Raw genomic sequence first — 26,834 nt, 5'->3', positions numbered from 1 at the left:
CTGTGCTTTCTATGTTTGCATACTTTCTTGTCTTATATTTGCACGATGTATTCAATTCATGAAGAAATCCTTTTTTTAGTATTATGTTTTCTCATCTTTATCATTGTAATAGAGATTATTTGCATGTAATTCATGACTCAGATTTAGTTTGCTTGTAGGTTATTTATTTATTTTTTTTTTTTTTACAATTTTTATATGTTCAATATTATTTACTGTTATTTTTCTTATGTATGATTTATTAAAGTTCCTTTGATGTGATTTATCTTTCATTTTTGGGTGGCTTGTTTGCTACATTATTTCTATTTCCATCCCCTTTTGATTATTTTTATGTGTGATTCAATTTAGAGAGTTATCTTATTCCTTTTGTTTGCATATCTATACATTTATTAGTTTTTATTACTAAAGAGTATACATGAGTGCATCATGCATTTCCCTTTTAATAAAAAAAATACAATTGTGTTTTATATACACCTAATATCATTCTACAATGGCCTACAAACTGTAATAGAATGTATGCCTCCAGATCACATATGACTAAGTTTAACAAATCAGATATACGGTATGTTTTACTTTATTCGAACGTGATATTGTATAGAATATTTAAAAAGGATTGTAATATACAATACTTGAAATTGCAAGAAAATCAACTAAATTATAAGAGACATAGCTATCAAGTTTCTGAAAAAACAGACTGAGAAAAATAAGGATACGTATTTTTAATCTATAAATGTACCTATTTGTAAAATTACAATTTAGTTATCTAAAATTCAAGAACGGCATAAACATAAGAGTGAAATATACAGTCGTAGTAATGTAAATTATGAAATAATATGTACCAAATTTACAATCGAACTCCATCCTATATTCCCATAAGGATTACGGCTCTGAATGTTTAACCGCTCACTTAATAGATGGAGACATTGGTTTCGGATGGGAGTATCTGGCATCCTTTCATAGCACACTCATTCGAGTGTTATTAGGATCAGCCCTCCTATCTTCCTTCAGTATATAGTCTTTGAGCAATACTTTCCCAGTAACTGGCAAGGTTAGAATGTCACTGTAGTAAGCATTTCTTGGAAGAAACTTCATGTAAGATTTGATTTACTATGAATGAATGATCCTAAGAGAGGATACAAGGCTCTTGAGAAAATCCAAATATTTTCTAGAATAAAGAAAGGAAAATTCTCATTGTATATAGATCGAGTTAATTATTTCAAAATGAAAAATAAAATAAATTATAATCTCAAGTGTTCTAGGTGACTATCAGAATTCAGAAGAAACTAACTTCAAGAATTCTCCAACTATCAAAATGAGAGGTATGAACATCCATTTTCCACATTGCAATAATTTGGTAAGTGTGGGTTGGTAAAAAGTCATATTATAAATCATTTTAGAAAGTAAAAAGATGCTCATTTCAATATTTAAAAAGAATACTTTATATAAAGAAGCATATCTCCTACATGGCATAGATCATGAAGATCTCTCCACACTACAGTATATTGATTTTGTTTCTCTTTCCGGTTTAAAACTATGAATGGGAGAAATACAATTTCCTTAAAAGCTCTGGTTGCTGAAAAAAGCTGAAAGAAAGAAAGAGAGGAGGAATAAAAACGACCTCATAAGGATAAACGCTTCACTAATTGCTCACTAAGATGCACCAAAATGATCCGAAGCTGGGAAGGGTTAATTAAAACCTGAATCTTCTGTTATTTTTTTTTTTACTTTTCTTTTGTAAAAATAGTTATAAAATATAAAATTTATATTAAATATTCAAGAAACCCCCACTCTCTCTCTCTCTCTCTCTCTCTCTCTCTCTCTCTCTCTCTCTCTCTCTCTCTCTCTCTCTCTCTCTCTCTCTCTCTCTCTATACATATATATACATATATATATGTATATATATATATATATATATATATATATATATATATATATATATATATATATATATATATATATATATATATATATATACATATATATGTATATATATACATATATATATATATATATATATATATATATATATATACATATATATATATATATATATATATATATATATATATATATATATATATATATATATATATATATATATATATATATATATATAATGTAGACTGTCATTGAGTAGATCGCTAGATGATATAATCAATAACAATAAAAGGAAGTCAGCGTACCTAATTACAACATTGAATTCAAATAGTCGACATTCATTGCCAAGATGATTACTGTAATGACAAATGCAACAGAGGATGGTACTGGCCATGACCATAAAACAGGGTATGATAAAATTTCATAATTTTAAATATAAAAGAAAATTATTAAAGGACTAATAAAGAATTGAACCCTTCCCTGCCCCCCCCCCCCCCTTTCCCAACTACAACACGGCAGTCTTGGCAATTTATTGGAGATTGCAGTTTGTGAGAGACCAACTAATCATATGTTTGAAAATGCCACTCAGCGTGCCGGGAAAGATATATATATATATATATATATATATATATATATATATATATATATATATATATATATATATATATATATATATATATATATATATATATATATATATATATATATATATATATATATATATATACTCCTACAATGCAATTACAGCAAGTAACGCACTACTCATCTGCCATATCCTCTGACGATTCCCACCACCGACCACGAATCATCTGTCCATATTGGCACTGTGAGGCTCCTGTCCTTCACCAACTGAGTTGCTTTTGCCTCGTCTCAGCCCAGCGGGGTTAAGTTCAGCATCAACGACATAACCTTCACAAGTAGCAAAGTAGATTACGTCCCCAATGAGATCCTAGATGACACCTTTCCAGAAACCTGTAAGCTTTGCGAGCAAATTGACGTTAAAAAAGTGTGAACTGCAATGTTCTCCAGCTTCGCTATTATTTCTCCTATGTAAAGGACAAAGGTTTGTATTTGTCGGAACAAATCAGTTTATGACAAAATTCAGAAGCCCATACAGTATGATTCTCTCAAATTATACCTCCTAAAGCATTAATCACCATCACTAACCACCTGTATAGACAAGAATATTCACTTTCTCAACAACTGTTGAGGAATTCAAAAGCATCGATGGTCTTCAGAGAAATAATTAGTATTGCTTGCCTTAAGCCTGCTGCAAACGGTTCTCTCCGTGAAGTGAATCACTTTGTGCTATTTGGGTGTAACAACTCAACAAAATCTGTGAGCCACTCTTCCAAATATCGACACCTTGTCATTGAAGGAACTGATGACTAGAGTTGACACCCTTATAGACAGCCTCTTCCCAACCATTAAAAATTTAATCACCATTTTCACTTCAAACAAAGAGGACAATCACACAGTGCTGACTGATGCCTAGGCAAATGCTGTAGAACAATAATGCCCACCTTGTTTTATACAAAGACAGTGATAACGCAATCCAGCACCCACCTATGCTGTCCCCCTATCCACTCCCCAACTAACGTCCTCAACAGCCACTGGATGATGTACGTTACCCTGAGTTGTGCTACAATCATTCCAAATTTGGGGCTGCTGCTTTGAAAGATATTACTGGATGGCAATAGTCAACAAACGTATAGGTAGGCTATTGCTCGTGGTAGTGGCCTGTTCATTTTCAAACCTTTTCTTTTTGCTTGATTCAGGCTTTAATGTGCACTTTAAGGTAAACACTAGCAACTGTCGATTCCTTCGGCCATGTTCCTTCTTCAGGGCATGATCCCGTCATTTCAAGACTGTTTAAAAAGTTAAAGTTGCGGGTTTTAGGTCTCCACAGAGACGATTTACATCGTCCTCCTCGAGCGACCATTAGCCAGCAGGGACTATCACTAGTCCCCTCTAACCTCCCCCCCAGGCGCCTACCCTGGGAGTACCCCCCGGTAGAAGGTCTCACGGTATTCACGTCCCAGGCGGGGACCGAACTCGGGACCTTTATAATAGAGATCCGCGACGCTACCAACCTTGCTATCCGGAGCAACTGGTCGTCATTCCTTTAGTTGTATTTTCATTCAGTTCCATATATGCAAATTTTGTCATTTTAAAGAATTAAATTTTCATTTCACGTAGTTTGGCTATGAAGTGTTATGTAATCTTGTTGAAAGGAATGCTATATGACACACACGCTAGGGATTGTATCTTATTTTCACGTGGTTGTAAGAGGCATGAAAATTCTAGACTAAAGCATAATCTTTTTTTCAATGTTACGAGAGGAGGTGGACAAAGTTAGCGGAGAGAGAGTTCCCTCACAATCAACATACGTACCCCTTGTTCACCTTACTAAGTTGGCAATCTTACACTGCTAGAGCCATGCCTGCACACAACGAGAATTATTTACTTGAAATTTCGAGAGAAAATTGAGTCAATATATAAAGACCTAGCAATGCATACCAGACAGAAGAGATCCAGCCTATCCCTTTGAAAGTAACCACATACGCCACCCTTCTATCCAGCTACTACATAACTCCTCTGCAACGTGAGTAGTGCTTTCCCTCCAACATATACCATGTATAGTTTTGTTCAAACATTGGTAGTATTATTTTGTGCCTACTTTAAAAGTGTAGTGTTTTAATGTAACCTTGTGTGAGCCTAAGGATATAAAATTAACACTTAAGTATATGTAAGTGTAATTCTGATTTATTTTCAACAAGTGTTAAAGTGTCATTTATTCATTAATTGTCAAAATTAAATATTTTCATAAATTAATTTCTAGTGAAACATGGGATTGTATAATTTTTTTTGGAAGTGCCTTTCTTTTTGTCTTAATTTAAGGGTTAGATCATATCTAATATTTCGAGTTATTTAATTTTGATGTTAATTTCGAATTCTTAATTTTCATAATTTTTTTTTTTTTTTGCAAAGTGTGTATTATTTCGATAACCAATACTTTTCTCAGTGCTTTGCTCGTATCTCCTGACTGAGAACCAAAGTAGGAGTTTGATTTAAGAATAATTCGCGTTAAAAGTAAAGTAATCACCCGGTTATGTTTTAAGGTAAAGGAAAGAGACCTTTTAGATATTCAGTGCTCATATATTTTACTGTCTGGGTGTTGCATACAATTCTTAGAGCTCGGAGTTTTTCTCTTGTGTGTCAAATTATGTACCATAACCAGGTGAGTTTTGGAGCTCGGGAATTTACGTAATTCACTAGTCGTAATATATATATATATATATATATATATATATATATATATATATATATAAAGATATATATATATATATATATATATATATATATATTATTTATATATATATATATATATATATATATATATATATATATATATATATATATATATATATATATATATATATATATACTAAGGAAAATACAATACTAAGCACTTCACTCATTGATTCAGGCATCTGCTAAAAACAATGCGTAGCTAGGAATAATGCATTGAAGCTTAAATAGACCAGGAATTCTTTATCAGGAAAAGGAACGAAGAAAACCTTTTACCTAATGGACGATGAATCTGAGTATTTTCAAGCAGCTATATCATGAAGGCTATTTATAGATTCCTCGGATATCGAAACTTTATTTTATGAATGGTGTTTTCAGTCATTTCAATGTTGTTTTGGGTTCCATGTGGGAAATTATTATTATTATTATTATTATTATTATTATTATTACTATTATTATTATTATTATTATTATTATTATTATTATTATTAGCTAAGCTACAACCTATCATGTATTATGATGACTTGTATTAGGAAGTTTGCCTATTGGGTATTCTAAAGTACTGTCTACTCATCTGACTCCCGTTGCGGCTTGTTAACGAAACACTAACGTAGCCGATATTTTGACTAAGGCAGTAGGGAGCTCGTCAGCAAGCAAAGAGGTACTCTACTTTGAAGAGTAGTGGGGCCGTATAAGGACGTGGTCCAGTAGCCCTTGCATAAATTGAAAGAATCCCAAGGTAATCTTCGTGATATTTTTTTAGGTTCTATGTTTACTCTATATTGCATATAGAACGTGTGTATAGTTATTGTTTGTTTACGTGAATAATTTTGTTTTAGGAGTGAACAGCATTTACCATATTACGTCTTGAGTGTTGATAACTTTTTGTTATGCGTGCTTTATCTCTCCGTGGGTCTTCTTTTAGGTAACTATTATAATTTTGTTCAATATGTTATGGAATGTGACTTTAAAGTATTGAGGTTTTGTGTTGATACTTTTGTTTTGGTGTAACTGGTATTGTCATTGTAAAAGATTTTTTTTGACTGGCTAGACAGTACTACATTGGGTCCTTCTCCCTGGTTGCGGTTCATTTTCCCTTTCCCTACATATACACACCGAATAGTCTGGCCTATTCTTTACGTATTCTCCTCTGTCCTCATACACCTGACAACACAGATTACCAAACAATTCTTCCTGATTCGGTGGACACTTTTCTCTTGGTAAGGGTAGGAGAGACTTTCGCTATGGTAAGCAGCTCTTCTAGGAGAAGAACACTCCAAAATCAAACCATTGTTCTCTAGTCCTGGGTAGTGACATAGCCTCTGTACCATGGTCTTCCACTGCCTTGGGTTAGAGTTCTTTAGCTTGAGTGTACAATCGAGAATACTATTCTATCTTATTTCTCTTCCTCTTGTTTTGTTCAAGTGTTTATAGTTTATATAGGAGGTATTTATTTTAATGATGTTACTCTACTTAGAATATTTTATTTTATTTTATTTTATTTTCCCTGTTGGAGCCCTTGGGCTTATAGCATCTTGCTTTTCCAATTAGGGTTATAGCTTAGCTAATAATAATAATAATAATAATAATAATAATAATAATAATAATAATAATAATAATAGTAATAGGTGTTGACCGAAAGTCACGTACCGAATATTATACCTTGGTCAATTTAATTACGTTATACGTGGCTGTGTCTTTAATAAGTTGTATTTGCGTGTTAGTTTGTTATTACTGTCTAAGTTTAAGATTTTTTGTAATATATTTAAAAAAAAAAAATAGTTTCCTTTCTGCACTATTTACCATTTGTCTTGTATGTGATCCTTGTTAATAAACGGAACGGTCTACTTCACCTTAGTGAATTAAGCCATAATAAGCTTTAACTATAAAATTCACGTGACACAACCCTAGTAGGAAAAGCAAGATTCTATAAGGCAAAGGGCTCCAACAGGGAACAATAGCCCAGTGAGGAAAGGAAAACAAGGAAATAAATAAACAATAAGAAATGAAAAATAAAAATAGAATATCATAAAATCTTAAAACAGATATTTCATATATAGACTATAAAAGACTTATGTCAGCCTTTTCAACATTAAAAAAAAAAAATGCTGCAAGTTTGAAGTTCTACTGATTCAAGTACCCGATTAGGAAGATCATTCCACAACTTGGTCACAGCTGGAATACAACTTCCAGAATACTGTGTAGTATTGAGCCTCATTATGGAGAAGGTTTGACCATTAGAATTATCTGCATGCCTGGTATTACAAAGAGGATGGAACTGTCCAGAAAGATCTGAATGTAAAGGATAGTCAGAATTATGAAAATTCTTGTGCAACATGCATAATGAACTATTAAATGACAGTAACCAAGATTAATATCTAGATCAGGAGTAACCAACTTAATAGACCGTAAATTCCTGTCCAACAAATTAAGAAGAGAATCAGCAACTGAAGACCAGACAGGAGAACAATACTCGAAACAAGGTAGAATTAAAAATCTTTTTCAGAATAGATTGATCACCGAAAATCTGAAATGACTTTATCATTAGGCTATTTTTTTTATGTAATTGAAAAAACCTAATGTGTTTCTCAAAAGTAAATTTGCTGTCGAAAATCACACCTAAAATTTTAAGTCTTATAGATTTAAAGAAACATTGTCAATGCTGAGATCCGGATGTTAACGAGCCACTGTCCTTGACCTACTTAAAATCATACTTTGAGTGTTGTTAGGATTCAACTTCATACCCCATAATTTACACCATGCACTAATTTTAGCAAGATCTCTATTTAAGGATTTAGCAACTGCAGATCTACATTCAGGAGATGGAATTGATGCAATGTGTGGCATCATCTGGAAATGCAACAAACTTGTTTTCTAAGCTAAACCACGTGTCACATGCGTTTATAGGAAGAAAAATAAAGGGTCCAAGAATACCACCCTGTGGAACACTGGATATCACATTCCTATACTGACTAGGGTGCCCAATAACAACTCTTTCAGATCTATTACTTAAAAATTCAATAATAATACTAAGATACGACCTACCCACTCCCAACTGTTTGAGTTTGAAAACAAAGGCCCCATGATTAACACGGTCAAAAGGCTGCAATAAAATCAAGGCCAATCATACGAATTTCCAGACCAAAATCAAGGGATTTCTGTACAGCATTGGAAATTGTAAGAAGGGGATCACATGCTCCAAGGCCTTTACAAAACCCAAATAGCAAACTAGGGAACAGATGATTACCATCAGCAAACCTATTAAGACGTTTAATCAAAAGACGTTCAAAGACTTTTGATATGGGAGTTATGGAAATTGGTCGGTAATCAGTTGAATTTCATCTACCATAAGTACATTTACATAGTGGAGTAACATTACAAATTCTCCAATAAGTGCTAAAACCTCCTCTTTTTGCTAACTTGCACAAAATAACAGATAACTTTGGAGCTAAGAATTCTGCAGTCTTTATAAAAAACAAGAGAAAAATACCATTTGGGTCTACACCTCCATAAGCATTAAGGTCCATCAACAGATCTTTAATTTCACTAGATCAAAAACCTAAACTAGTTAGTTTGCCCTCGGGAAAACAGGAATGAGGAAGTTCGAGTTTCTCATTACTCTGCTTACTGTCAAACACATCAGCCTAAAGGGTTGCCTTTTCGTTTGGACAGTGAATGACTGAGCCATCTGGTTTAAGTAAAGGAGGAACTGTTGCATCTACACCAAAGACTGCAAATCTAAGGGTAGTCCATAACTTATGTTCCTGGGTTGTACCAGCAAGAGTTTCTTTCATGGTTAGATTGTATTCCTTTTCTGTTGAAGCATAAACACTCTGAGCAAAAACTCTAAGCTGAGTATAGTCATTCTAAGTCAAATGTGACCTGTTACCCTTCCAACGATGATAGGCCTTCTGCTTCTCCAAATAATCACCTCTACAATCATCATTGACCCATGGTTTGTCCTTTACTCAGTACCTAAGCACACGAGAAGGGATACACCTATCAAATATGTTGAGTAGATTCTCATTTAAATGAACAACCGGCTCAACACTACTATACTATTATGCAAAATCCCATTCCAGTCTGCTTGAGATTTCATATAAATCTTACATGGGTATGATACATCAGGAACAGGCTGCTCAGTCTTCACTACTAATGAAATCAAGGCATGATCAGATATCCCCACTGGAGAACCAACCTTACTTTTTATAACGCCAGGGGAGTTGGTCCATGCGAGGTCCAAGCAGTTGCCAGACCTGTGAGTAGCTTCACTTTTGATTTGCACACAGACTGATTCAGAAGCAAAGTCTAAAGCTCTTAAGCCCTGGCAACTGGCAGGAGAAACAGAACTTAACCACTCCCCATGGTGAGCATTGAAATCACTAACAAAAACAAAAGAGGTCTTTCTATACTCTCCTTGTATCCTAGCCACAATGGTAAGAAGACAATCGAAGACAGAATCATCCATGTGTGGATTCCGGTAGATCAAACACAAATAGAAGTTGCTATGCCTGCCACAAACTTTTATTACCTGAATCTCATGACATACACATTCATAGCAGGACTTATGAGTAGTAGGGTACACAGTCCTAACATACACTGCCATTTCCCTGTTCCTAGGGATGGCATCATGTTTCAACATTATGTGCTTCTTGAAATATTGTGAACTGTATTACTGACAAACTAGAAAATCCAAAGGATTGTCAATCAAAGAGCATTAGTAGTCTGTTATACAATATTGTTAATGCAAATTGCGACACATACAAATGTTCTTTGTGTTCATACTTTACTAGTGTATCATTAACCTAAAAGCAATGAAGGATATCTGTATTTTTATAATGAACTTGATTTTCATGAAAATTCATATTGTGACATGGAAATTATTAACATGGTATTTTTCTCACTAGGAATACATCATACTATGATGGTTTACACATGACAGTAAAAACTTGTTTACTTTCCATAAGACCTATTGCTGATATTTTTTTTTCTAATTCATCAAACTTTTGACGAGGAGAGAAAATATCTTTGACTTACTGAATAATTGTATTTTGAGTACTGGTAACGCCAAAATAAAAACTTTAAAGTTCAACTTCAACTGAGAAAAAAAGACAATCATTAGTACAGAATGGCTTCACCTACAAGAAGAAAACTACGAGTTCTTAGTCATGCCCGTACCAAAAATGGCTTCTAGCCGCCAAGTACCGCTTTAACAGACCACTCTCGTCGGAAAGCCACATCATACAAAGCCAGTTTCTTCTTTTTTGTTCCTGTTATTGTTGAAGCAGTTGTAGTTGTTGCTGGTGTTGTTTGAGGCGAGAAAGAGAATCACACCCCTTTAAAGTCCCTCCCATCTCCTGAGGAGGGGGAGGAGGAGGAGGAGGAGGGAAAGGAGGAGAAGAAGGAGGAAGGAAAAGAATATAAGCGCGCCAAGAAAACCTCTTTGTTTCGGGGCTACGGGGTGATAAAAATTGACCCACTGTCACTGTTCAATGATCTCTCTCTCTCTCTCTCTCTCTCTCTCTCTCTCTCTCTCTCTCTCTCTCTCTCTCTCTCTCTCTCTCTCTCTCTCTCTCTAATACTATAAAGTCGTTGAATACCATTTGCATTTCGTAGCACATTCAAACTCATTCTCTCCAGGGTTACCACTAGCCTTGGGATACCTAAATTACTGGAATACACCGGTGAAACTATTACGCTCTCTCTCTCTCTCTCTCTCTCTCTCTCTCTCTCTCTCTCTCTCTCTCTCTCTCTCTCTCTGTGTCTTTATATATATATTATATATATATATATATATATATATATATATATATATATATATATATATATATATATGTGTGTGTGTGTGTGTGTGTGTGTGTGTATGTATTTATGTATATATGTATGTGTGTATGTCTGTATATAAAGACCTAAGAAATTTGTGTACACCATTACAACAAACATACGTACCATTTCTATGTAAATCAATTATTTTTCATTAGTACTTGACAACTTCTACTACTGGCAACATTCGTACCTGGAAGAAAAATAGAAACTTATTGGCAATATACAACCAGAAATCAGAATGGATTATTCATGTATAAAAACAAAACAAAATATTGAATAATATTCTTAAGAATCCATCAGTTTACAAATCTATAAATCAAAGTAAAACTAAGAATTTTACTGATAAATCAAGTGACTAGAATTCTTCGAGAAAAGATCTGAAATCAAATATAAAAGCATAAATACATATTTGTTCTACCTAACCATTCGCCTATTCCCATTCCAGGATTTAGTCTTCGAAATGGTTGGGCCTCCAGTTTTCAAAATGTCATTTAGGATTAGGCTATTAGACTCATGTTTTTTATCCCCACTGGTTCAGACCACCACAATAAAATAAATTCCAAGTACATAAGTCACTGCTACGTTCTATATGGTCACAACAAGTTTCGAAAGGGAATTCTACGTCCATCTGTCAACAGCCTGCATCCAGCCTAGACTTGTCCTCTTATAAAACGATGGTGTTTCTTATAATCATGACACCCACACTAATTCGTATACTGGAAATAGCGACGCTAAGCTAACATGATTCGTAGCCTACGATAACACCAGGCCAATTAGTTATAAAACGTCTAGGGTATACAAATTCAGGATTCACATGCTACCGAGAGAAAGCATGCACTTACAATATAAATTAGGCTGGGCAGGAAGTTAGAAGAAAGTAAGCGGGAACGGAAGTAGGATTGAAAGCTAAGGCAATAGTTCAGCTAGGGGCCAATGAACTGTGATGGGCCGAGAGAAGGTTGTGACTCAAAGGCAGGATGAAAGCAACTGAGTTACTTTATTACAGAACATCAGTTTATATATACATCAATTAGGGGCAATAAGGCCAAAACATATAATAGGCTGTTTCCTGTTCAACCAACAACGGTTTCTGTTAACAGTTAACTGTGAGAAAAACAGACATGTTTATTCAGGTCCCTATCAGTGCGAGGAGAGAGGGAAGATACAAAGGAGAATATATACAAAAAAGAGAAATGTCGTTACTATGTACGATCGTGTGACACGGTTGGTACATGGCTCCCCCCCTAAAAATGACATACTGTACATTTCTTCGCGGCAGCCCTGAATCTGGAGTGGTAGTAGCGAAACTGTGGCCGATAGGTGGCAGTGAGTGGTTGTAGAAGTCGTTGGTTGGGACGCGAGTGAATGGTGGATGATGGGTGGCTTTGTCGCCGCTCCGGCTCATCACGGGGTAGTCGTGTGTGTCCTATGGCATTCATAGGCGTGTGTGTCCTACGGTACTCATAGGCATGTGTGTCCTACGGCATTCATAGGCGTGTGTGTCCTACGGCATTTACGTCAGCTTCGGTTGACGTTGAATAGGTGTCCTCTTCGTCAGGAGTGGAGGCATTGATGGAGGTCTTGAAGGTCATGAAGTAGGTGTCCATAAGGGCGTCGGCTTTGGTCATTAAGTACTTTATGGGTAAACTATCGACATCGGGTATGGCATCGCGTACAGGTTCGGGTAAACGGCATAACTAAAGGGCACGAAGTAGGTTCACCTCACGAGGAAAGCCATCTGCGGCAGGTTGCAAGTGAGTGATACTGGTCATTTCCCTGAGGGTGAGCGAAGCCCTTTGGTCTCCCAACGGTTGTTGAGAGAGCTGAAAAAGCTTTGCTATACGAGCAGCTGGCGACGGCGAGTACAGCTGCAGAAGGTACGTTTTGAGGGAGTTATATGCTATTGGGGTGTCTCCTTGTTCACAAAGCCAGTTGGATATTTCCGAGAAGGTGTCCACGGGTATCGCCGTGAGAACATAAGCTGCTTTGGTGGTCGAGCTAATCCCGCCCTTGATGCGGAACTGGACTTCTGCGCGCTGAAACCAAGTAAACGCCTCTCCGCTGGCGAACGACGAAAGTTTCAATGGGGCGCCACCAACTTTCATGGAGTCCGCCATAGTACCAATGACCGGGGGGGGGGGGGGTAGAAGGCAGGAGGACCGTGTCGACTTCCGGGGTCACCAATGTGACGGCCCGAGAGAAGGTTGTGACTCAGAGGCAGGATGAAAGCAGCTGAGTAACTTTATTACAGAACATCGGTTTATATATACATCAATTGCGGGCAAAAAGGCCATAACATATAACGGGCGGTTTCCTGTTCAACCAACAACGGTTTCTGTTAACAGTTAACAGTGAGAAAAACAGACATGTTTATTCAGATCCATATCAGTGCGAGGGGAGAGCGAAGATACAAAGGAGACTATATACAAAAAAAAAGAAATGTCGTTACTATGTACAATCGTGTGACACACGATTGGTACAGAACGTTGAGAGACCTTTAAGTAATGTGTAGAGTGAATCGATGAAGGTACAGTGATGGCAGTACTCCGGAGTACTCATGAACACACGCTAAAATAATTGCAATATTAAAATAGAAATTAGCTGATGAGGTGTGTAATTCCTTGTCAGTAAACCATTCTAATATGGCTCAGAACAAGGATTCCTCAGATCTCTTATAATTCTGCCATGACATGTAAAAAGAGATGGCATTGCATACGAAGAGGAGAATATTAGTAATGTATTACTTGAAGATGCACCGTAATCCAAGGTACTACAAAAAGAAAGCGGGACGAAAGTAAAAGAGAGTTCAGTCTGCCTCGGAAGAAAATCACCGGTCCCCGGGGTCGACTTAGTAACAACTGCCTTCGATGATACTCACAGAATCATTAGAAAAATTGAATCTCCAGCTGGAAAAGGTTTGGCCGCTAAAGTAATTGTTCATACAGATTGTCCTTATATGAATATTTACAAAATCTTAAACTATTCTATGAAAAAGTAGACCATAGATAAGATATATATATATATATATATATATATATATATATATATATATATATATATATATATATATATATATATATATATATATATAATTTTCTATGTACAAGAAATGCAGTCGTTTATAGTCCACTTGAGGACAAAGGCTTCAGTTAGGCCTATGCTCTTATTAATGTTTGGCCAGATTTCATCACCATGCTAGGCACTGCAGATTGCTGATGGTGGGAGACTTTTGTCTAATCGCTTACAGAAATACTAACTTAGTATGGGTGGCATTAACTAATATAGCTTTGCTGATCATGGTGATGCACATACCCTTTCACCCCCATAAAGTATCCCCACTTATAAATATATATATACATACAAGAGGCAAATCTAATTTATTCCTGATCGATGTGGTCGTAAGGATTTTATAGAATTCCTTTAATGTATGTCTTAATCTTAACCTCATGGCAGTAAGGGAAATAGTGAATCTAAAGGAAATCCTAGTAATTCTTTAATAAACAGTCAATCGTCTACTCTAATGAAACTAATTTATCATTCTATTATTATTATTATTATTATTATTATTATTATTATTATTATTATTAATAGCTAACCTACAACCCTAGCTGGAAAATCCAGATATTATAAGCCCAAGGGCTCCAACAGGGAAAAATAGCCCAGTGAGGAAAGGAAATAATGAAATAAATAAACAGTATGAGAAATAATGAACAATTAAAATAAAATGTTTTAAAAACAGTAACAACATCAAAACGAATATTTCATATATAAACTATAAAAAGACTTATGTCAGCCTATTCAACGTATAAATATATCCTGCAATTTTAAAGATTTGAAGATCTAACGATTCAACTACACGATAGGGATGATCATTCCACAACTTGGTCACAATAGAATAAAACTTCTAGAATACTCTTTAGTATTGAGCCTCATGATTGAGAAGACCTGACTATTAAAATTAACTGCATGCCTAGTATTGAGAACAAGATGGAAATGTACGGGAAGATATGAATGTAAAGGATGATCGGAATTTTGAAAATTCTTATGCAGCATGCACAATGAACTAATTGAACGATTGATATCTAGATCAAGAATACAAAATTTAATAGACCGTAAGTTTCTGTCCAACAAATTAAGATGAGAATCAGCACCTGAAGACCAGACAAGAGAACAATGCTCGAAACAAGGTAGGAGGAAAGAATCAGAACACTTCTTTGGAATAGATTAATCACCGAAAATCTTGAAAGACTTTCTCAATAAGCCAATTTTTTTGCGCAATTGAAGAAGACAGAACTAATGTGTTTCAAAAAAGTAAATTAGCTGTCGAGAATTATATCTAGAACTTTAAAAGAGTCATACAGACTTAAAGAAACATTATCAATGCTAAGATTTAGATGTTGAGGAGCAAATGTCCTTGACCTACTTACAATTATACATTGAGTTTTGTTAGGATTTAATTTCATACCCCATAATTTGCACCATGCACAAGTTTAGCAAGATCTCTATTATGAGATTCAGCAGCCCAGATCTACATGCAGGAGATGGAATTGATGCAAAGAGTGTAGCATCATCTGCATATGCAACAAGCCTGTTTACTAGGCCAAACAACGTGTCATGTGTATATAGTATGAAAAGTAATTAGCCAAGAAAACTACGCTAAGGAACACCAGATATCATATTCCTATATTTACTATGGTGCCCATCAATAACTCTTTGCGATATATTACTTAGGAATTAAATGAAATTGCTCAGAAACGACCCACCCCCTAGCAGCTCTCTGAGTTTTAAAACAATGGCCTCATAATTAACACGGTCAAAAGCAACACTAAAATCAAGGCCAATCATACAAACTTACTAACCACAATAAAGGGATTCCTGTACAGCATTTGAGATTGTAAGAAGGGCATCACATGCTACAAGGCGGTTACAAAAACCAAATTGTAAACTAGGGAACAGATGATGAGTATCAGCAAACCTATTAAGACATTTTGCCAAAAGATGTAAAAAAAAATTCAGATAATATGGGAGTTATGAAAATTGGGTGGTACTCAGTTGAACTTGAGCTACCGCAAACACATCTACATAGTGGATTAACATTACTAATTCTCCAACAAGTGCTAAAACCTCCTCTTCTTGCTAATTTGCGCAAAATAAGAGATAACGTTGGAGCTAATAAATCTGCAGTCTTTATAAAAAAAAAAAAAGGGAAAATACCATTTAGGGCTACACCTCCATAAGCATCAAGGTCCACCAGCAGAGGTTTAATTTTATGAAATCAAAAAGCTAAGCTGACCTGTTACACTTCCAAATATGATAGGCCTCCTGCTTCTCCAAATAAGCACGTCTACAATCATCATTGACCCATGGTTTGTCCTTCACCCGAGAAGGGATATGCCTATCAATTATGTTGAGTAGATTCTCATTCAAAGGGACAAGAGTATCAACACTACTATACGATTATTATGACCAATTAAACCCAAAAGAGAACTCAAAATCAAATTCCAGTCTGCTTGAGACTTCATAAAAATCTTACATGAGTATGATACATCTGGGACTGACTGCCCAGTCTCCACTACTAATGAAATTAAGGCATGATCAGATGTCCCAACTGGAGAACCAACCTTACTTTTTATAACGCCAGGGGAGTTGGTCCATGTGAGGTTCAAGCAGTTGCCAGACCTGTGAGTAGCTTCACTTACGATTTGCTCACAGCCTGATTTAGAGGCAAAGTCTAAATCTCTTAAGCCATGGTGATAGGTAGGAGAAACAGTATCTAACCACTCCCCATGGTGAGCATTGAAATCACCAACAAACACAAAGGAGGCCTTTCTATCATCTTCTTGTATCTTAGCCGTAATGGAAGGAAGACAATCGGAGATAGAATCATCCATGTCTGGAGTCCAGTAGATCGAACACAAATATTAGTTGTTGTGCCTGCCACAAACTTTTATCACCGGAATATCAGGACATCCACTTACATAGCAGGACTTATGAGAAGTAGGTTATTTGATCCTTATATACACTGCCATTCCACTGCCCCTACGAATGGAATCCCATTTCAAAATTGTTATAAGGAGCTCAGATGAGTGTCTCATATTAGAAATCATAGTTTCTGAGTTTGAAAGAATATCATACTGCCAGGAAGCAACTGGTAAGGTCTTGAATATTTGCATGTAGACCCCGAATATTGCAATACAGTAGACAATATTGATTAAATCTAAGATGTACTGGTCCCGGGTTTCACTTAATGCCTCCAGACAGTATAAGAATTAATGATAATAAAATAAATGCATCATACTTAAAACTGAATTAACAAGAATGATAACAAAAACAATATGTACAAAAATATAAATAAAGTGGTTGATCAAACCCATAGACTATAAAAACTAAAACTGGAAAATGTAGTCAATATGGAGGAGCCAATACACCATGTAAGGCTAAATACCCTCCAGGATAGCCCCTTCAACTGAAGGGAGGTCAGTGAGGATGGTTTTGAAAAGAAAAAACAGAAGAAACAACCTCTTAATAAACCGCCAGGCATCCATGGCCCTTCTATTAGGCTTGGCCAACACACCATTCAGAAAAAAAAATGAATAAAAAAAAATGAAAAAAAAATAAAAGATAAAAAAAAGGAAGGAAAAAGATAAGACAGAATAGCGTGGCCCGGGTGTGCCCTCAAGCAAGAGAACTCTAACCGTTGACAGTGGAAGACCATGGTACAGAGGATATGGCTCTAACCAGGACTAGAAAACAATGGTTTGACTTTGGAGTGTCCTTCTCCTACATGAGCTGCTTGCCATAGCTAAAGAGTCTCTTCTACTCTTACCAAGAAGAAAATAGCCACTGAACAATAGCAGTACAGTAATTAGCCCCTTGTGCGAAGAAGAATTGTTTGGTAATCTCAGTGTGTCAGGTGTATGTTGAAACACGTACAAAATAGGCCAGACTATTCGGTGTATGTGTAGACAAAGAAAATGAGCCGTAACCAGAGAGAGGGATCAACTGTATTACTGCCTGGCCAGTCAAAGGATATAATAACTCTCTATCGGTAGTATCTCAGCGGTTGGCTGGTGCCCTGGCCAAACTACTACCTACAAAATAGATGGGGTGCTCGGTACAATTCGGAAGGCTCTAGACTGATAATATGGCTCCGATAGTATTCCTTATCTCAGTAATTGAGACAGTAATAAGTTACATATAAATTTATCTGTCGCAGAAAAATATCATTCTGCTAGTTTGATGTGCGAGCGTTAAATGTAGCATTTTCAAGAAAAATTGTCTTTAGACTCAACACAAGAACCATTCCAAGTAGAGGATAAAGGTTGTTTCCAGGAATGTAGTAGTCCCTTAATCAAACAACCAAAGAACTTTACACAATTAAGATTATTGAGACCTATCAAAATAAAAGGATGCATATCTATGAAGCACTATCTAGGATGTTAGTAAGTGGGAATGTACAAACTTAATCTCTGGAAGAACGATAGACCATTGAAATATCTTATCAAATAGGAACAATATTTCATACAAGGAGAGATATGTATCATGAAAAAACTATGGAAACTTATTCAATGTACTTATAAATAGACTTGTGACTGTCAAATACAAATACTCAATGAAAATCATGTAAACCTCGTATTTATGATCAATTAATAAGAACTCTGAAAAAATATTACAGCAGGCTAAAATATGAAAAATCTAATAGAGAATCCGAATGAAAAAAAAAAAAAAAAAAAAACTTGAAATTTAGCTGTAAGCTATGGCTATATACATGTCCACGGCCATAATTATATGTTGTAACAACTATTATATTATATCCAAAATTACGGTGCATTCTATATTCACATGACCTGCTTCTGAGTTCAGTAACTACTTCATTGCAGAGAAAAGGTTGGAGTAAGGACACCACAGCTTTTCACAAGGAACAACGCCACTCTAAAGAAAACAAATCTGAGACCAACACAGTTTACGAATCTAGATTTTCTGAGGGAGCAAGTAAACCTCAGAGTTTAGCCTTGTTGTGGAAAAACGATACCGTTTAAAGGGAGCTGGAACGGGGACCAACGTACTTTGCAGGTCTATATATTCTGAAGGGGCGTGTGAGACTTACACACACAAACACGCACACACACAAATTCCCCAGACTTTGAGACATAGTATAGGCTACTTCCACAAACGAGACCAGCCATGAAAACATAGCATTGGCCCCATTGCAGCTATAAAATCGCGGTTTTCATTGGAGAAGGAAGTGATATAGCATGGATGATCAGGATGGTACTACAGAGACAATTTTATTGCAAATAAAATGCTGGAACAGCAAGGCCATAGCTTTCTATAAAGAGCAGTGCCACTCTTAAGGGAATCAAAACTAAGATGAACGTTGATTACAAATTTAAATTCTAGGAGTAGGTGGTTAACCTCTCAGTTTAGTCTGCTTTAAACAATTGATGACGGCTATGTAGAATCTACGTTAATCACATTGAAAGACTGGAACCATAATATAATCTTCGAAGAGGGAGGAGTCTTGTGAGACCGATCATGAAATTCAATGGAGGCTAGTGAAAATTCCTACTGGTGATTCAAAATGCTTTTCTAAATTTTCCATTTCAAAGAATCGTAAAGGTCTTCATTTATCCATTCTTGTTAATCAATTTCAAAGTTTCCTATTATTCTTGTATTTCATATTTTCTACTCCATACCCTTTATATCGATGTGTCATTCAGTCGTTCAACCAATATACGGTACAGTAGTTCTGACGATGAATCACGTGAAAAACTGGATCGAATTAAGTGTCTGCACCAAATATTAATTGCAGTGGTGTAGATGTAGTTCTTGTCTACTAAGTTTTATGTCAATATTATTGAAAATGTAAAGTAATATGCAAAGGAGCACACACATATACACACACACACACACACACACACACACACATATATATATATATATATATATATATATATATATATATATATATATATATATATATATATATATATATAACGGATTTTGAGCGAAGTGAAAAATCTATTTTTGGGTGAGGTAGCCATGTCGTCCTGATGGAAGTTCCTAATTGGTAGCTTTCTAGGGTATATTTGACTACAGTGATATTCCCAGAGAATTTTACCTTAAGGTATCCAGAATTCTAACTCCTGGAGCGAATATTCCTAAATAATCTCACAGGGATATCGCATAAAATCAGAGGACGTATTCTTGACACGTCACATAGCTATCTTCGCCCCGAACTGTATTAACGCTTCGAGGGGGATATAGTGACAAGTATAAGAAACGAGAATGAAAAGAGAGCCGCTCATAAGGCATCTCTCCTATTCCATTTCCAGTGTGTATCTGATGAAGGCGGTGGCGCCCTCTTTATTCCTTGTAGCGATATACGAGGTGGTACAGATACTGTATTATAGGGAAGGGTCAATAAACCCTTTTGCAATAAAAGGAAGGGCGGGTCCATCAGGACGACATGGCTACCTCACCCAAAAATAGATTTTTCGCTTCGCTCAAAATCCGTTTTTTGGGCTTAGGCCATGACGTACTGATGGAAGTTTACCAGAGCATTACTGTATCTGTGGATTCCCAATCAGTGCCATACTCTCAAGAAAGTATTTTCCTGGTCCGTCTAGACCTAGAGACCTATGATGTTACCGTCATACATCATTTCATCTAAGCATAAACTATGTTAGTGCTTCCTGCCCCCTACAGGGATGAGTCATACTAGACTCTGGAAAAGTCTTGAGGAGTACATAATAACCTATGGATGACAAAAGGACAAGCTTGTATAGTGGTCTCGCCCTATACATTATAAAGCAAAGTTTGTCTAAGAGTTGCCAAAGTCAGAATGAATTTGTGACACCTTCCCCAAGGTGACCTCTCTTAATAACTATCGGATACAGGTCATATCTGCATAGGAACAAATTTGCATCTCTGCCACTCTCCCGTTAGGGTACCACCTTAACCCTTCCTAAAGAAGGGTTAAGGAAAGTGGACTTTGCTTAAATCAGGGAACAATCTTAAAAGACATACCATGATAAAAATATCCATATTTTAATCTTAATGCTCAGTACATATCTAATAAAAATGAGTGTGGGCGAATAAAACGCAGGGTTCACTATGAACTAATTTATTAAAAATTCAATAAACATGCATATCAGATCTACCTTTATAAAAAAAATTTAAAAAGTGGATGATATCTATTAAAGCACAAAGAAACAGTCAACAGAAAATAACGTTACATCTACCATGAAACAGACTTGCCACTTTAATTGAATAAGTAATAATGCTACAGTCTGTATACTGTTTAATTACACTAGCGTAAGGAACGCTTGGCACAAGTGTCCGTATTATGCTATAGTTCACCAACGTCAATGGAACAGTTCGTAAGGACACTTTCGTGGCCTATCGCTCAGTGTGTAGTACACACAGTGACTACACACCCACCCTCTTAATTAATCGTCCCAAATTAATTACACTGTTCCTCGCAGAGTTAAAACAGAAGGTTAAAGGATTCTACCTGCTGCTACCACAGATTACTTGAGTTGCTCCACTTGCTTTGCATAGTGCATAAAGAACACCTTGGATGATCACCAGCTGGTGAATGAACAAAGATGTTCAAGGTCCATGTAAATAAGGAAATTTTATGGAAGAAGCAACTCCTCTCGGATCATGACTAGCGGGTGTACTGTCAGGACCCGATTCGCGAAAAACACAGGTGAGTTTCGCCCTTAGTAATAGAAAACCTTGAGCCCGAGGTTTCGCATCTGAACAGCTGTCCTCCCATAAAGTCTGAAGTTCTATGAAGATAGACCTTTAGGCACCCCAATGGACATAGAGATACATCTTCCTTCAGAGGGTAGATTCTCTGGGGACCCCACCTGATGGTGGGTAGCATGTTCTTGGAAAGAAACTAGGGAGAGAAAGTCATGAGATGTAGGTTTCTGATTTTCTGTAATGAAGCGAAGACAGTCGACTTCTGTACTCGCTGAAACAGAGATGGATCTGGTAGCGGAACAAATTTTAGGCATAGTTCCAATGCCAGAGGGAACCACACGCTATTTGGCCACTTGTGGGCCACTATTGCCGCCTTCCCTTTGAAGGATCTCAGCTTGACAAGGACCTTCAAAAGGAGGTTGTGCGGAGGGAACAGATAAATACCGGACCATCTGTTCCAGTCTAGGGACATAGCGTCCACGGCCTCCGCTAGCGGATCCCCGTATGGGGACACATAACGATCCATTTTCTTGTTGTCTTTCGTCGCAAAGAGGTCTATCTGCAGCTCCGGGACTTGACTCGAGATGAAGGAGAACGATCCTGCATCAAGGAACCATTCTGACTCTATTGGTGTAAACCTGGATAGAGCATCCGCTGTCACATTACGGAACCCTTGAATGTGAACTGCTGACAGGTGCCATTTTTTCCTTTCTGCCAAACGAAAAATGGCCAACATCACTTGGTTGATTTGAGGTGACCTCGACCCATGTCGATTCAGGCATCTCACTATCACCTCGCTGTCTAGAACCAGTCTCATGTGGGTCGAGTGGCTAGGAGATACCTTCTTTAAAGTCAGAAGCACTGCCATGGCTTCTAGAAAGTTGATGTGAAATGACTTGAAGAGATTGGACCAAGCTCCTTGGACTCTCTTCTGATGAGAGTGACACCCCCACCCTTCCTTTGAAGCGTCTGTGTGGATAGTTACTGACAGGGGAGGAGCTTGAAGAAGTATTGATTTCTTCAGTTGCTTGGCATTGGATCACGGCTTGAGAAGCAAACGCAGTCGAGTCGGTAGAGGTCTTATTAGATCTCTTCGCGTGTTTGATGCATATTTCCTATAGACTCCTTTTGCATCCTTTAGCTGTGCTCTTAGCACTGGATCTGTTATTGAAGCAAACTATAGAGAGCTCAGCACTCTCTCCTGTTCGCGTCTTGATATCCGTTTGGATTTCAGCAGTCTCTTGACAGATCCTGCTATTTCCTTCCTCTTCTTCCCAGGAATGGAAAGTCAATGTGACTCCAAATTCCAATGGATTCCCAACCACTGAAATTTTTGAGCTGGAGAAAGTCGAGACTTTTTGATATTGATCTTGAATCCCAGATGTTCCAGGAACTGGGTCACTCTCTTAGAAGCTTGCATGCATTCTGTCCTGGATGCTGCCCACACCAGCCAGTCGTCCAAGTATGCTACTACTTGGACCCCCTTTAGGCGTAATTGATGGACGACTGCGTTTGTGAGCTTCGTGAAAATCCTTGGGGCTATGTTTAGCCCGAAAGGCATGGCTCTGAAGGCGCAAAGTTTTCTATGTAACTTAACCCTGGATAGGTACGGTGGGTCGTTTGCGACCCCGAGCGTCAAAAAAAAACAGGTTTTTCTCACGTGACTCACCCCTGTGACTGAATTTGTGGGTGATCGACCTGCAGGAGGTGTCTCCCCTACACGCTCTAGTAGTGTCCAGATGTGCATTGCTGTAGCTGTACTCCTTCCCCGATTTCTGAGACGCATCGGGGTCGTTCGCGTCCGAGTTTACCCTTCTGAGGTAGTTTGCATAATTATCAAAGTTATTACGTATTATGAAATTGTCGTAGAATGGTGCAACTTGTATAGGTTATCAGTTGTGGAAAGTCTTGGTGGATTGTTTGGCTACCATGTGCATGTTTTTTTTTTTAGTTAAAATGTCGTTCATCACCACGAGGACCATTTTACCGCGAGTGCCCCTTTTTCATTTTTTTTCATTTTTTTGCCAAGTCATTTTTCCGTAAGATATTGCCAAATAGTGTCGTAAAACTTTTGCTTGTTTAGTGTTGGAAAGTGTGTCTAGATGATCTGGCTACCCATGCATGATTTTGTTTTTGTCAGATACGACGTAGTTATTGGTATATTGGGTATTTAACTGCGGTTACCAATTTCTGTTTTTTTTTCAATATTTGTAAAAATTACTACGTAGTAAGGAATTGCCGTATATTATTCATTTTTTTTTCATGTTTATGTGTTAGAAAGTGTGCCTTGATTGTTGGGCTAACACGTGCATGTCTTTTTTTTTATCTGAGATGTCGTATATTAGAATGTCGGGCATTTTACCGCGAGTGTCCCTTTTTCATTTTTTTTCATTTTTTTGCCAAGTCATTTTTCCGTAAGATATTGCGAAATAGTGTCGTAAAACTTTTGCTTTTTTAGTGTTGGAAAGTGTGTCTAGATGATCTGGCTACCCATGCGTGATTTTGTTTTTGTCAGATACGACGTAGTTATTGGTATATTGGGTATTTAACTGCGGTTGCCAATTTCTGTTTTTTTTTCAATATTTGTAAAAATTTACTACGTAGTAAGGAATTGCCGTATATTATTGATTTTTTTTTCATGTTTATGTGTTAGAAAGTGTGCCTTGATGGTTGGGCTAACACGTGCATGTCTTTTTTTTTATCTGAGATCCCGTATATTAGAATGTTGGGCATTTTTCCGCGAGTGCCCCTTATTATTTGTTTTGCATTTTTTTGCTTAGTCATGTTACCGTAAGGAATTGGCAAGTAGTGTCGCAAAACTTATATTTTTATAGTGTTGGAAAGTGTTTCTAGATGATCTGGCTACCCATGCCTATTTTTTTTTTAGCCAGATATGGCATATATATAAGTATGTGTTCGATTTTCCTGTGATTGCCATTTTTTCGTTTTTTCCCATTTCTTTCAAAATTACTACGTACTAAGGAACTATCACAGAGTAATATTTCATTTATATGTTTATTTGTCGGAAAATATGCCTTGATGGTTTGCCTAGCACGTGGCTGAAATTTTTTTTTTTCTGAAATGCCGTATATTAGAATGGCCATTTTTCCACGAGTCCCCCTTTTTATTTGTTTTGCATTTTTTTGCTTAGTCATGTTACCGTAAGGAATTGGCAAGTAGTGTCGCAAAACTTATATTTTTATAGTGTTGGAAAGTGTTTTTAGATGATCTGGCTACCCATGCCTATCTTTTTTTTAGCCAGATATGGCGTATATATAGGTATGTGTTCGATTTTCCGGTGATTGCCATTTTTTCGTTTTTTCTCAATTCTTTCAAAATTACTACGTACTAAGGAACTATCACAGAGTAATGATTCCTCTAGATGTTTATTTGTCGGAAAATTTTGTTTACTTTTTTTTTGATTGAATATCATCAAATTTTTTTAGCTAAAATATTGTTTTACATTTTTTTTTCGATTTTATTTCCCTTCAAAAAAAAATTTTTGGGTCAGAATTTTAATTTTATAAACGTAAAATAATCGACAATTATCCAGCAACCCACCATACAATTTTTATGCATATCCAATAATAATTAGATTAGTAAATAACACCTTGAAATTGACATACCCTTCCTACATTTCAAGTGGCAGATTAGGGAGTCTGAGTCAGTGTGGTTGGCGGCCATTTTGTGGACATATCCGAAGCGTAAGCTGCCCTATCTATATATATTCTTGTTCCCTATAGAATTTGTGATATTTTGGTATATTTTTACCTGCATAAATATCATATTATATATTAAATATATGTATTTTTTTACGAAATTTCCAAGTACTCAAAAAATTACCTTTAGATATGGCCCCTGATATAAATGTAATTTACAAAATAATGAAGATTTTTTTACATATTTCTATTTTAGGATAACATATGTTTATTCCCTAAAAAAATTAGCCACTTCCTATTTCATTTGGGTACCCAAAAAAATTCATGAAATTTGGACAATTTTTTTTGGCCAAAAAAAGTTACCCTTTTTTTCTCATTTCAGATCTTCACCTCCATGGGTCTGACTTCATCCAAAATACATCAAGATGTGTCCTAAACATTCAAGAATCAATTCCTAAAAGGATTTGTGTATATATGTATAAACTTTTTTTTTATGAATTTTTATGTCAGGTCTTTTTTTTTCTACTTAATTTTTTAAAATATTTATAATAAATAGTTTTTCTGCAGATGAGTAGTATTTATCTTTACAGTTGTTTTAAGCATTCATTGAAGTTTTTTTTGGCAAAAGAAAAAAGGAGGTTACTGCAAAAACTGATTTTTCAAGAATTTTTTTTGGCGTCGGGGTCGTTCGCGTCCGAGTATACCCTTAAAGGGGTGTCCGAGGACCGTACCTATCCAGGGTTAAAGCCTAGGTAGGAGAAGAGGTGGCGATTAATTGAAACATGCCAATAAGCGTCAGACAAGTCTTAGAGACAGTATATGCCCTCTTGGGAAGTAGGGTCCTTATGTGTTGAAGTGTGAGCATTCTGAACTTATAGTTCATTATGAACTTGTTGAGTGGCGACAAGTCAAGAATGACTCTGAGTTTATCTGAGTCCTTCTTTGGAACACAAAACAGCCTCCCTTGAAATTTGATGGACTTAACTTTCCGAATCACTCTTTTGTCTAAGAGCTCTCAGACGTGTTCTTCCAAAACAGGGGTTGAGTGTTGGGAACTGAGGAAATTGAGGTGGAGGGCTGCTCCAACTCCAACCTAGTCCATTCTTTATTAGGCTGTGGGCCCAGGAATCGAAGGTCCAGCGATCCCTAAATAGCTGTAGCCTCCCTCCTACAGGAAGCATCTCACTTCTGCTGTTGTGGACCTGAGGCCTTGCCTCCTTGACCGCGTTCTCCCCTGAATCCCCTTCTTCTTGAAGGGCGTCTAGAAGAGCCTCTGGCTGTTCCTCTAGCCCTCGAACGAAAGGAAGAAGTCTGCCTTTCGAAGGCTAGGTTAAAAACTGGCGACTGAGTCGCCACTTGTTGAGGTACCAGTTGGTACGTGGTTAGAGGTTGTGCCGTCATCTGAGGCACCGCGGTCACAGGAAGTTGTTGCTGTTGATGCTGTCGGTA

Source organism: Palaemon carinicauda, chromosome 16 (assembly GCF_036898095.1).
Source record: "Palaemon carinicauda isolate YSFRI2023 chromosome 16, ASM3689809v2, whole genome shotgun sequence".
Classification (NCBI taxonomy): domain Eukaryota; kingdom Metazoa; phylum Arthropoda; class Malacostraca; order Decapoda; family Palaemonidae; genus Palaemon; species Palaemon carinicauda.
Note: the sequence above shows the minus strand (reverse complement) of the source record.